Here is a 12241-nt window from a genome sequence, read left to right as displayed (position 1 = left end):
CCTCTGATTCTGTGCCAAAATTGAATGAAAATGAAGTGCATTTCGAGCTAGTGAAAGGTAATGGATACAAAGGCACAGAGAATGACCTGCTTCATTTATCAACAGAATACAGAAAGTCAAGAGCAGTACCCGCTTCCCCCAGACTACGTCTACCAAATATGCCAGGTTTTTCTTTCATTTCACCTTTGGAGTATGTGTACTGCAGAAGCTGAAGAATGCTTGCTTCAAGTAGAAAGAAGTTTTTTGGTTTGCTTCTTTCCGAAAGCAGTGACCCAAAAACTCTATCATTAGTAACAATAATTAAAAGGTGCCATAAGAGGGAGTGTATGGATGATTGCCACTAAAAAGAACATTCTCATTAATTTATTACAGATTTTTAACTTGGCTTCATTAGGACATGTCTGTTGAAGGCCATTTAGGACTCTGGGGATATTCCTGTACTTCAGATTCTCTGTTTTCGGGAAGAAGGAAGGCAAGAAAGATTTGTTGGCTAGTGTATAGTTTTGCATGTGCAGCCAGGAATTTATCATTTTGTCAGTCTTCTAGCCAAGAAAAAGCAAAAAGCTCTTGTGATGTGATTGATTGTGTAGCCATTTAAACACGAGCATCAAACACTGGTCCTTCTAGTATGACAGATTTTAAACTATCCTTTCTTCCCTCTGTAATCCCGCCAGCCTTTGAATGACCACAGGAAGCTCTGGAGAATCTAGAGTGGGAAGACTCCTCAGCTAGGTGCTATACTCATGTTTGCCGTCAGCCTGCTTTCTTTGCCGCCCAGTCGGGTGTCACCTGGAGAAAGCCATTCTTTCATTTGCTTTCTCAAATCCTTCAATACTGATCTTCCTGCTCTGCGCATGTGATTTTAGGAAGAGCTTCTCCATAGCACAAGCAGTCCTTCAGACATTTCCACTCTCACAAACATAGCAGCTGGCACCCCACACAGATTAGGCTATTGCAGTGCTGCTGTCCAAATGCTCCTTCATTCCTTGTCTGATGATTTCTTCTTCCCCATCATGCAGGAGGCTGTGAGGGCCTTGGCATTTCTTCCAGTAGAAAACATACAATGTGGTGTTGCAGCCGCCCCACTCTCCTGGATAAGCCACTAGGGCTAATTTTGTTTAGAATACTGCAAATTCTGTGTCAAATTGAATTCAGCAGTAGAATTTAACAGTGTAATTTAGAGGGATCTAATTAGACCTCTTAAGCTCAGTCCAAATGGAGAACTTGCACTGCTTAGAGCAGGACTCATAAAAGACATCACGAAGGTGCTTGCTAGGAAAAATTGCTTCTCTTTTGGAGCAGTGATGAGAACTCTTGAAGGTCTAACACAAGCTTTAAGAGCTGATGAGAAACTTTGTGGTGGTTGGCAATTTTGGAGTCTGAAACGAGCAGGTATAACCCAGTGAAAATATCATAATGCCCAATATCCTGTCCTCAGACTTCAAGTGAGAAGCAAATGGCCCCATTTCTTTAGTTTATCCTTTCAGTTCTTTTTATAGTTCCTTCCTCCTGCTTATTTCATTTATTGCTTACATTTGGGTTTCGCATTAAAACTCCAGAAACTCAGGACATGTTTGCACTATGCCAGTCTTTGTTTCCCCGACCATCAGGAACTTGATCGCATGTGAACAAGCCTAAGGAGACAAAGTGACCATCTTTCCATGGCATCTGGGCACCTGACTCCTGTAAGTAGTTCTGGAGAAACCTGCTTCACTGAATCTTTTTGATAAGAAAAAATTCACTCTTAAACCTAGCTTCTAATTGGGACACAGAAAAGACCAGAAGCCCTACAAATGATAAATAACGATGAGCACTTAGGAGAAGTTCCCTTGTTAGACAACACCCATAAACCACAGTTAACTAATAATTAACAAACCTAGCAGATACTAAGTATGTGGCCCTCTCCAATGGAGCAAAAGACAGGGAAATATTAAAGAAGTGCTAACAGCTGGCTTGTTAATACTCTGAGAGCCAATTTCTTACATAAGACACAAATGGGAAGGCAGAAATGTAATTAAAGTCTATTTTAAGGTAAACAGGAGAAAAATAGCTCATGAATCATATCTTTTATTATATGGGTATTTTGCAACTATTGGTCTACCAGATATCCCTGGTTGCCTCTTGCCCTTGCCCAGGGCAGGTCTGACAGCACACCAAGAACCTTCTCAGGTAGTGCAAGGAGCTTTTAGCCTAAGGGGCTTGTTAAAATAAGAGGAAAACGGCTCTTAGAGAAAAGTTAGATACAAGGAGGCTTCTAAGCAGATGCAAGCTGTGGACGAGCCCTGCTAAGCAGATGAGAAAACACTAGCACTCCTCCACCATTTTTTCAAAGGCCATTAGCTGAGTGAAGGTAAGATCTTTGATTTTTTGCAGTTACGGAGTAGCTACAGCAGTGGCCGTGGGCTCTTGCTCAAGTGAAGCAGGCTTTTAAGAGCTGAAGTCCTAAGAAATCAAGACTTAAGTCACCAAGCCAAAGGTATTCTGGGTGAGTTCCAGCCTCCGGGGGTCATGGGAGGAATAGTCTTTCTGAAAAATACGCCAGTACTGTTTATCACATTAGTAAAAAATACTTTTACATCAGCATAGCTTTAAACTAAGTTGTTCTTACTTTTAAGGTACTTTTAGGAGTGCTTTGAGGCATGTACCTCTAGGGATATATTATAATTTTTGTTTATTTCAGTAAAAACATGCAATCTATGAATTGCATCTGCTCTCATTTGTGTAAGCAGTAGGCTTTGTTCCTATGTTCACTTTTCTTCTAATTGCCATCAGAAAGAAAAAGCTCAGGTCCTTCATCAGATACCTCCAGAGTGAGTTATCAGGGTGAAAGCCACCCCGAATAGTAAAAGCAAATTAATCTAGGCTGATAAGCCATGTGCCTTTAGTCGCTAGGAATCCGCTAAAGCCGCAGTCTGCAGAGGTCTGCTCCCGCACTTCGCTCCCCCAGCCCAGGCGGCCTGTCTCCCTCCAGCCCTGCACAACTTCCCTTCGTACCTCTACGTATTTATTTTCTCAACTGAAAGGTAAATAAAACAATTTTGACCCGCTGCTAACATTCTGTGGGTAGCACACAACTAAGAAACCTACACAGCAAGGATTCTGTAATTAGTTTAAAATGACATCTAATATCTGTGTATATATCTGACCTGTGTAAAACCAAAAGTGCCAAGAGTCTTTCAAGTGAATGCAAAGCATGAATGTTTTAAATAATTAAATAAATCCAATAGAAAGAGGAACCACGTGTTCTAGATTATTGTATGTCTAGAATATTAAACTTCACCCAGACAAAAAGCCACTCTGCTTCCATTTTTATAGGGCAATTCTTTACACAATTTCTTCTTCTTTTTTTTTTTTTTTTTTTTAATCAAGAGACCAACAGTGAGTGTTGGGTCATTTTCAAGCTCACACAAACGCTTTGGGCAAGGTCAGACCACTGCCTCCATCCTGGCTTAACTGAGGCCATTTCACAGCCCCGGGGCCCGGACAAGGGGCCACCCAGAGCACGGCACCGCGGTGCTACAGAAGACTTATGGCCTGTGCTCCGAGGAGCTACGCTGCCGCTCCAGGATGCAGCTTCAGTCAGTTCTCAGCCCCGGTGCTGTTAGCAAACAAGCACAGCCCTGGGCATCTGATTTAAAGCCCAGGCTAACTAAAGCAGAGGGTCCCGCTATTGCGAGATTCACCAAACGAAAAGAGAGAACACACCTCTCCCGAAAAGCTTCTCTCCCCCTGCTAAGGGAGAGACCTGAGGCAAGAGCAGAGTAACGAGAAATGCCCTGTTTGTGCCCCAAAAGGGCCAGCCCGGCGGCCCAGCGGCTTCCCTCCCACCGKCTGCTCCCGTGTGCACCCCGCAGACCGTCCGACGAGCCCGGCCGCGGGCCCGGCCGGAGACACCGCCGGCTGCCGCAGGCAGCTCCGGGCACCGGCAGGCGGCTCTAACAGCCGGACACCTGTAGCGTCGCAACCGGGGAGAGCAAAAGAAATCCATGTTTTACGACCAGGATCTAAAACAAATTTTATTGGAAACTTTTATGTTTGTAGGTTTGAGTAGTTTTTATAGAGGGGAGTTCTGAAAACTGCCATAAAATTTTGCCTTAGGGGTTATGATTACATTTGTATCTTTCCCAAACTTATATAAATAAAGAAGACAGTTTTTACTGTAGAAGCTTAAAAGGTTAGAGTGGTATTTGGTCTGTGATGAACCTTTTATAGAGATGATGTTGTAAGAATTTATTCTTAAATATCAATAAAAAAATACAACTTTATATTTCTTGATAAAGCAATGGCGATTAGAAGAAGAGCTGTTAAAAATGTGATTGCATCAGTAGCGGGGCTCTTTCTGCTAAAATAACGTTTTATTAAATTTTGGTTCCCTGGAAACCAGTCTAAATATTAACTAATTTGGATTCTCTCAGAGGAGCATACCTCCTTCTACGGATACTTTGTGGTCTCCTCTCTTTGGTGTGAGATTCACTTTACGCATCTGATCTTCGTGGTGAGTTAGTGCCTCTAGAAACCCCCAGGATGGACTGGGACCCTGTATAAATATATTTGTATAAGTACACCCTATGCGCCTCGGGCTAAACACATGGACAGACTCTGCACCTTTGTAGCTGTTACGGTTCCCTAAGGGTTTCCCGATCGCCCACCTCTCGGCAGGGGCTGCAGAAAGGTACAGGCACCCTGCAGGCACCAGGCACCGGCAGCCTCCGGGAGCTTCTCCGCCGGACGGCCAGACCCGGTGAGCTGCCCYGCTGCCCGGCTCCCTGAGAGACGCAGCGTTTCTGCGCGCCGTGGGAAGCGGGCGCCTCTTCGCTCCGAAGCTGCTGGGAAGCTTCTCCTATAGAGAAAATCCCAGTTCCTGGAGGCAGAACGGTTCCTGCCACCACACTGGCAGRGGGTGAGCAACTGAGGCCACTGTGCCTGGGAACTGGCCTGCTGAGGTTTCCCCCTGCCCACAGCACCCACYCTGCTTTCCCCACAGTGCAGGGCACCGCTTTGGCAAGCCAAGGCACAGCGGCGTGTTGACATAGACTGTCCTGGGCTCTCCACATCACAGCTCTGAAACCTCCAGAATGAGTGCTGCCGCTGCTTGGGCGYGCGCAGCCCTGCTTTCTTACCAATGCCTGTGATCAGGCTGCGCGACTGTCCTATGCCTTGTGTCAAGTTTATGGTGTCATCCCAGTGCCAAAGGACCTAGCTTCTAAACACACCTTCTGCCTTCTTCCAGGGACCTGCCAGCGCTCCCTARCAGATGCTGGGGGCCACTGGCTTTGCACTAACTCTGCTCCTAGCTCCTCCTGCGCAATTCCTCTGATAACCATACATGGTCCAGAAGATTGCAGCCATTTGGGAGTGGTGTTTCTCATAAGGCTTCCTTTGCTTTTTCGCATGCCTGTTCATAGGTGTCTAGTTCTCYCAGTCTGCATCCAGCTGGAAACAGAGAGAGCTTCCCTCTTTGCCCATCAGCATTCAGATGAAATACCCCTCCCAAGGCGCAGAGCAAATCCCGGAGTGGCTCAACTCCCTGCAGGGCAGCTCCAGATGCTGCAACAGCAGAGACTACCTTGAAGCCAGAGGAGCTSTGTTAGACCATTCTGTAAGTCTTTCAAAAACTCCATCTACCTGTCTGCCCACGCACTCCGAGTGCTCTGGCACAAGTGTGGCAGCCTTCGGAAATCTCCGCTTTCTGCCCCTAGACAATCCACACGCTGCCAAACCAACAAGCGGTCCTACCATTAGTAACGGTAACAGTTGAAAACCAGATACAGTGACAGAACAGTCTCTCCTGCTAGAAATACATCTTTTTACATGCAGTAATCCATAATTGTTTTTTACTGTATATGTAAAAGTTTCTCAGTGTTGCTAAATTGTTCGAAGGCAAGCGAAGAGGAAGAGGAAGAGGGAAAAGGTTGGGGTTTAGCTCTGTAGTTAACAAAAACAACAGCACACTCTCCGACCAAGTATGTTGAGGGAGGTGGATCTCTGCTAAAAGGCAGGTGTCAGGCAACGATGTACGTGTGGCCTGGGTTAAAGCACCACTGCAGTACTGACTGGGTTTATAGTACAGTCTACATAGTGGCAGCCGGTCTTGTCGCAAACACTGGTTGGGCAGTACTGGATCCCTAATCCTCAAAAAGGCATATTTAACTGCAGTACTGCTCTATTCCACCTTYGAGAGGGAATCCATTAAATACGGTGATCAGCAAGAAAAAGTCAGTAAGGAGTCCAGCTTACCAGGGCTTATGAAGAAGAAGAACACCCACCACCACCGACGAGTAAGACACTAAACTGCGAAGAYGAAGCACCTTCATTTTTTCCCATTTGTGAGCATCTTACCACATAACGTTAGTGATCCTGCCTGAATGGGTATGTACATGTTTCTCCATATACATCCTTAACAGTTCTGTTTTAAACTACTACATTCCCCACTTTTTTTTTTAAAGATAACAGCTTCCTGAGGGTTCATCCTGTTGTTAGTTCAAGATTTTCTTATTAACACAACTGCTGATATTCACTTTAAGTTCCATACTGTAGGCTCAAGCATGGGAAAACTCAGATAATCAGTTTGAAAAAGCAAAGAGCAAGAAGAACCCCAAGATGATTTCTTCCTCACCTGCTATGTTAGCACCACTTGCTTTGCTGCTGGAGGACCGGGATACAGGCATGCCTTGCAGGCATCCTGCAGCAGGAGCTCAGACTGCAGCGAACGACTTTTGTTCTCCGTACGAAGTGGCATTGTACACTCAGGCTCTTTGACCTTACAGGCTGCTCTAAACTTGGCTGAGAACACGCTGCTTTCTGAGCGTGGGACCTTTCCCAAAGCAGCTTATGTGTCGATCTGCAGAAGTCAGACTGCCTGCCCGACACACAGACACAGAAGACCAGAAGCAGACCAGAAGCCCTCACCTATGCAAGAGCCCTCTGCAAGTCAAGCGGCTGTTTAAGAATCAGCACCTCTGAAATAGCAAGTTTTTTCAATGATGAATTTAAAAGGAACTCATGTTCTGGGAACTGTACCTATGCATAATTTTCATAAACTAAAACACTGGGTCAGGATGTGGGCTCGGAAAGTTTTTTTGGAGAAGCCCATCTCCCAAGGGCTCCCTGCTCYGCACCGGAGGGGGTGGGCTAGAGGGGAGGAAAGGGCTGCAGCCAGGAGCTGCAGGGCTCCACGTCCCCCTGCTCCCTCTGAAAAGCTGTCAGGCTCTGTGCTTCTCTTGATTCATGCTACATGTTTTCTTGTGCTTCTCCTCCCTTTCTCTCCTCCCTGGTGCCCACACACACCTGCATGCCCAGAGCCAATTATCCCTTGAAGTTCAGGAGCAGTGGCAGCCTAAGAGCAAATGCTTCCAGTTCCGGAAGCGCTTTGTACCAGGTAAAAAGAGCACTGCACCGCATTGCAGGGCAGTGAGGTAAATCACAGTGGTGGAGCTCTTTATCAGGATTAACACACTTATTTTGCAAACACAGAACAGATTGTTTGTAAAGTGAACACTTGAACACCAGAAACCAGGATGAGCGAACCCACTTTCTTTACTCAAACAGTACAATGATAGGATTTGAAATTTCAATAACAAGGATGGTAATCTTGTTTGTCRCAAATAGGATGATTAATTAGTGAGGAAATCTCCTTCAAAGCATTCAGTGTAAGCAGTTCTCTCAGTCTGTGCAAAAAATACGGCACAGTAGGGCTCTGTGCACTGTGCTAGCACAGATACACCYTACCAATTCCAGCACCTCCATGTGAATGCATTCCCACTAAAGCATGCCGATTAAGCCATGTTTGGGCCTTTACRAGGGTATGTGCTCTTGATCATGCACCTGAATTAAACCTTTTGCCCAGAGAGACAGTAATAGAAAATAAATTACAGACATTCTTTCAAAAATACACATTTTAAGACAAATATTCACACTGAATTACTCCCCTGAATAACTGGTCATAGAAACAAGGTAAAATGAAAGCCTTAGAATTCAAATATAACATCAAGAACACATAATGAAACAGAGCACAGAGCAGCTCTCTGTTTTAGCTCCCCTTCTCTTTCTGTTCTCCTAATTYGCTCTTAACCAAACTCTGCTGAAAACGAAATCCTATTTTCCAGTCATGGCAAAAGTGGAAGTCACATAAGTCCATTGGGAAATAAAATATTTACACTCACCTGAGAAAATTTATTCTGGTTTAACTTGATTTTTAATAATTATCCTTTCACCTGACACAATGTTCACTGGTAAGTAAGATTTGAGTATTTCTTACCTTGCAGCCTGCGTCTCCTACTTTGCACCACGACTGCACATCTGGCTGGTAGTTTAAGGGCCATGCTACATCACTGCAGATGGGGCTGGACTGCAGTATCCAGTGCAGAGCAGACAGCTGGTACACAAGGCACTGTAGTATCCCTGCAAAATAAGTGTGCAAGGTTGAACCTAAAACGTTATAACATTTCTTGATCAAGAATTTTCCATCGTGTGAGAAATGTAACTGCATTTTAACTTTTTATCTTGATGTGAGACAAAAACACATTTTGAGCCCTTGAGGGCAGCATGAAAACCATAATCTTTTATTTTTATGATTTCACCAAAATCCCTTCTTTCCGCTCCACCTCTCCATCCTTTATGCCTCATGTTCTCAAAATGTAAGCTCTTGAAAACGGAGCCAACCTATTGCAGTGTTTTTGCAGAGCGCCTGCTCTTAGTGAGCCTCCAGGCACTGTGGTAATACAACTAGTAAATAAACAGGAAATACTGCGTCCAGTGCCTGGCATTCAGGCTATTCATTAAGGTTCACATTCTACAAAACACTTCAATATATGCCCAAGCTCCATAGATACCCAAGTTAAACATTTGCTGAAATGCCTTATCAACTAATAAAAGTTCCTTGAAAGCTCAGCTCTAGTTGCATCCTTCAGTAGCTTAGCAGAGAATGATAATGGATAGGTATCTTCAAACTGTACTGCACTGCTGCTTGGAAACTCAGTCACTTTACAGCAATTCAAAATTAGGACAAGAGAACTAAGAGCAAATTTGTTATCATTCTTCCCTCTTTCACTCAGGAGGAACCTAGGTATTATTAAAGCTAGGGTGCCTATATCTAGTTAAAACACTTTTGCCCGGGAAAAGCAAGAGGCCATAGAGGCCTATTATGGCTTTCTCCTTAAAGCAATTTCTTTCCTCTCCTTGAGATGTCAGGAATTACTTCAAACAAGACATTCCTCTTGTTTCTAAATCTTATGTTTATCCAATCAGGAAACAGCAGTAGTAGCATGGGAATTTAGGTTGACAATCGCCACACACAGAGCAGATGATGAAAAGCAAATGTTGGCATCTAAAAGCTCCTGAGAATTAATCTGGCTGAAAATTATTCACATGAAGGATTACCTGAGGAATTAGAGATAGTATATTTTTGTTAAAAATCTTACCGGTTTTCAGTCTTTCTAGGTGAAGGAAAACATACTAAATAATCCCTGCACAATTTATTTGTTATGAATTGCCTGTTCAGGTCTTTGTACAGTTATAAACTCCTAATTGTTTGAACATAAGGTTTAGAAATATGCCACTAACAGCTGACAACAAGTTTCATTCCAGGTAAAAGAAAGATTAAAAACAAACTCAGTCCTAGTAATTCAAGGTTCCCTACTGTCCTGTCCTGTCCTTTCGTTTCCTTCCCTTCAAGAATTGGTGTAACTTTGATCAAATGAAGTCCAATTTTAACAACATGTTGTGGGGACCTTTCTGACAAACGATTTTGTTGGGATTGCATTTGCAGTCCAGTATTTTCTCTAGGTAGGAGCAGGAATTTGGAGAAGGTGGGGAAAGAGAGTGATAAACTGAAAACCTGAGCCTTTGGATCTGAAAACACTCATCCCCAAAGAAAGGAAGAAGTGAAGTATCGCTTAGTCACACAAAATGAGTGCTATCATTCTCCTTCCACGACAAAGCCAGATCAAATCACAAAAGGTGGTTTAGGGCTCTCCTGCCAATGGATTCAAACTATTCAAAGGACAGGGCAGAGAAGCTTCACTTGGCGGCCTTCTCAGCTGCCTTCTGTTCTCCCGGCAGCGCAGCGAGGCCGGGCAGCGATGTGTGCCTTATCTTAGCAGCCTTCGGCCCGCTGCGACCTGAACCCGAGCAGCCCCACCGATGAAGCCAAAAGAGAAGGTGAAGCAAGAGAATTTGGGCTGCGGTCTCTGGAGCTGGAAACCGCAGCCTTGAGCTGCGGCATTTCGCCAAGCACACTTCTGGGGGCAGGAGAAGTAGTGTCAGCTTGCCCCCACGCAAAGACTTCTGCTGAAGTACTGCRGGCTGCAAACATGCATGACTGGTGGAAATGCTCTCTTGTCCTTGTCTCCTACCTCCCTAAGACAAAGTCTCAAAACTTTACTGAAGGCTATTCCTCTAAACTCTTGTAGATACCCTTAACAGCATATTTTACATATATTGACTGCGCTCAAAGGACTGCAGCAGCTAAATATTGCCCAAGGGTAAAAAGAGTTTCAGAGATGGTGGAATATTGCCGGAAGCCGGAGGCTGAAGGCAATATGCACAATCAAAGGAGCTGTTGTTACCTAAGGCGATTTTACTGCTGCTCTCTCCAGGGACAGTCAGTGTTTGTTTATCGTCCTTAAAGTGTTTCTCTGGATGCTCAAGATTTTCTTTGCACAAGGTCTYTGTACATAAGCAATATCCAGCTGCATGGAAACTTTTGAACATGGAAGCCTTCACGGATGGCACAGTGATGAGCTTGAGTTGCTGCCCTGAGATTTGGCATTAGAACTTGAACCACAGTGTGAATCTGCAGTCATTTATTGAGCCAGGTGACCTGGCAGGTGCCAGTAAACATGAAARGACGCCACGGAGTACGTAGGGCTTGTATTTAGGGTCTTGATCCAGTTGGTAATTAGAAACAGCACTGCACAGTAACACTATTTGACTTTACCCCACTTCCTCCTGCCCTGGCGAGTGGAAGGGTTTCAGTCCCGTGGCTCAAGTAAGACAGAAAGGGAGTTTGTAGAGAGGAAGGAGAGGGAGAGATGCCTTGGGCGCTGGCTGTCACATTTCCTGGCACGTTGGCTGGGAACACTCCTGCTGGGCTCCAGCAGTGACCAGAGCTTTCTAAGGACAGACACGCTATGCTCATGGCACTTGCTTTTAAGCACCTGAAAACAAAACTCCACGTGCTAATACATGATTCCTAATACACATACTTCTACTTTTCTACTGATTTTCTACTGAAGACATACAGAATTCCTCCATTTCTAAAAGGCCAAAAGGGTCTGGGTGGGCTAACCCAGTCTTTTGATTTTGATTACATAGGGCCATATACTTTGGAGGCAGTGGCTTGGTACTCCCTACTGCCGTGAAGCACTGCACTGTGCAGCAGAGGAAGCCACGAAGACTTAGAAGGGCAAATCTTAACACTAGCAGGCAAAGCTTAATACAAACAGTCTATTTTCTCAGTTTACTACACTTTTCAATAAAGCTTGACTGCTAAAGCAGTCAGTAGCCTTCATAATTTAGCTCTGTGTGAAACTCAACAAAAGCACTTTCCTCTGTGTCCTCGCAAACGCCAGACCTACATGCACATTCTTAATGGGAGAAAAAATGATTTTGTTTTTGCTGCAGATTCATTATGGGGACTGTATCATTCAGCTGGTAAAAGGAGTGTTTTAGTTAACCTTTAGGTTTTCCTCATTAAACTGAGTAGCTGTCACGTTTTTTTTTTTTTTTTTTTTTTTTTTAATTCCTGCTTTTGAATTTATTGTGTGATGACAGAGAGCTAAAAGCAGATTTACTACGTGGTATATAAAGCATAGTCCACGAAGAGTCAATTTTTTACAGGCTTGTTTGTTTTTTGTTAGTTCACCCCTGATTAGTGTTGTCACTTAAAAACCTCCAAAATAATTAGGCTAAGGATTTAAAGTCACACTCCGTCTTTATCCCAGGGAACGTCACAAGTGCTGCATGAGGCATCAGCTCGCACAGCTGCCTCGGGAAGCGGCTGCCCCCCAGCACTGGCTCACGGCACTCTGGGAGAGAAAGTGGGGAGCAGTGGGGGAACGAAGGAAGAMCAGCTTCTCCCACTGAACGTGAGCGGGGGAAGATGAGGCAGAGGAAATGGCATTACCCTACTGGGGAGGTGCCCAGAAAAGAGAGAAATGGGATCTGCCAAAGAACCCAGAAAATAACCAAAAGAAAGCTGCAGAATGTCCTCACCCAGTTTCAAGTTGCTTCGTTTTGTTAA

At 44.5% G+C, this 12241-nt stretch overlaps 1 long non-coding RNA gene across 3 annotated transcripts in view; it reads right to left on the bottom strand.

The window, feature by feature from the left end:
• The window catches only part of LOC146593455 (uncharacterized), a 331583-nt gene that overhangs the window by 115153 nt on the left and 204189 nt on the right, over nucleotides 1-12241 (bottom strand). For all 3 annotated transcript variants that reach the window (XR_014896374.1, XR_014896375.1, XR_014896373.1), the window contains exon 3: nucleotides 8258-8400. This is a non-coding gene — a long non-coding RNA (uncharacterized LOC146593455). The remainder of the gene's footprint in view (nucleotides 1-8257; nucleotides 8401-12241) is intronic.

This window comes from Rhea americana, unplaced genomic scaffold (assembly GCF_003343005.1).
Source record: "Rhea americana isolate MKP2758 unplaced genomic scaffold, rheAme1 scaffold_294, whole genome shotgun sequence".
NCBI lineage: Eukaryota > Metazoa > Chordata > Aves > Rheiformes > Rheidae > Rhea > Rhea americana.
Note: the sequence above shows the minus strand (reverse complement) of the source record. Positions and strands in the feature narration are given on the sequence as shown.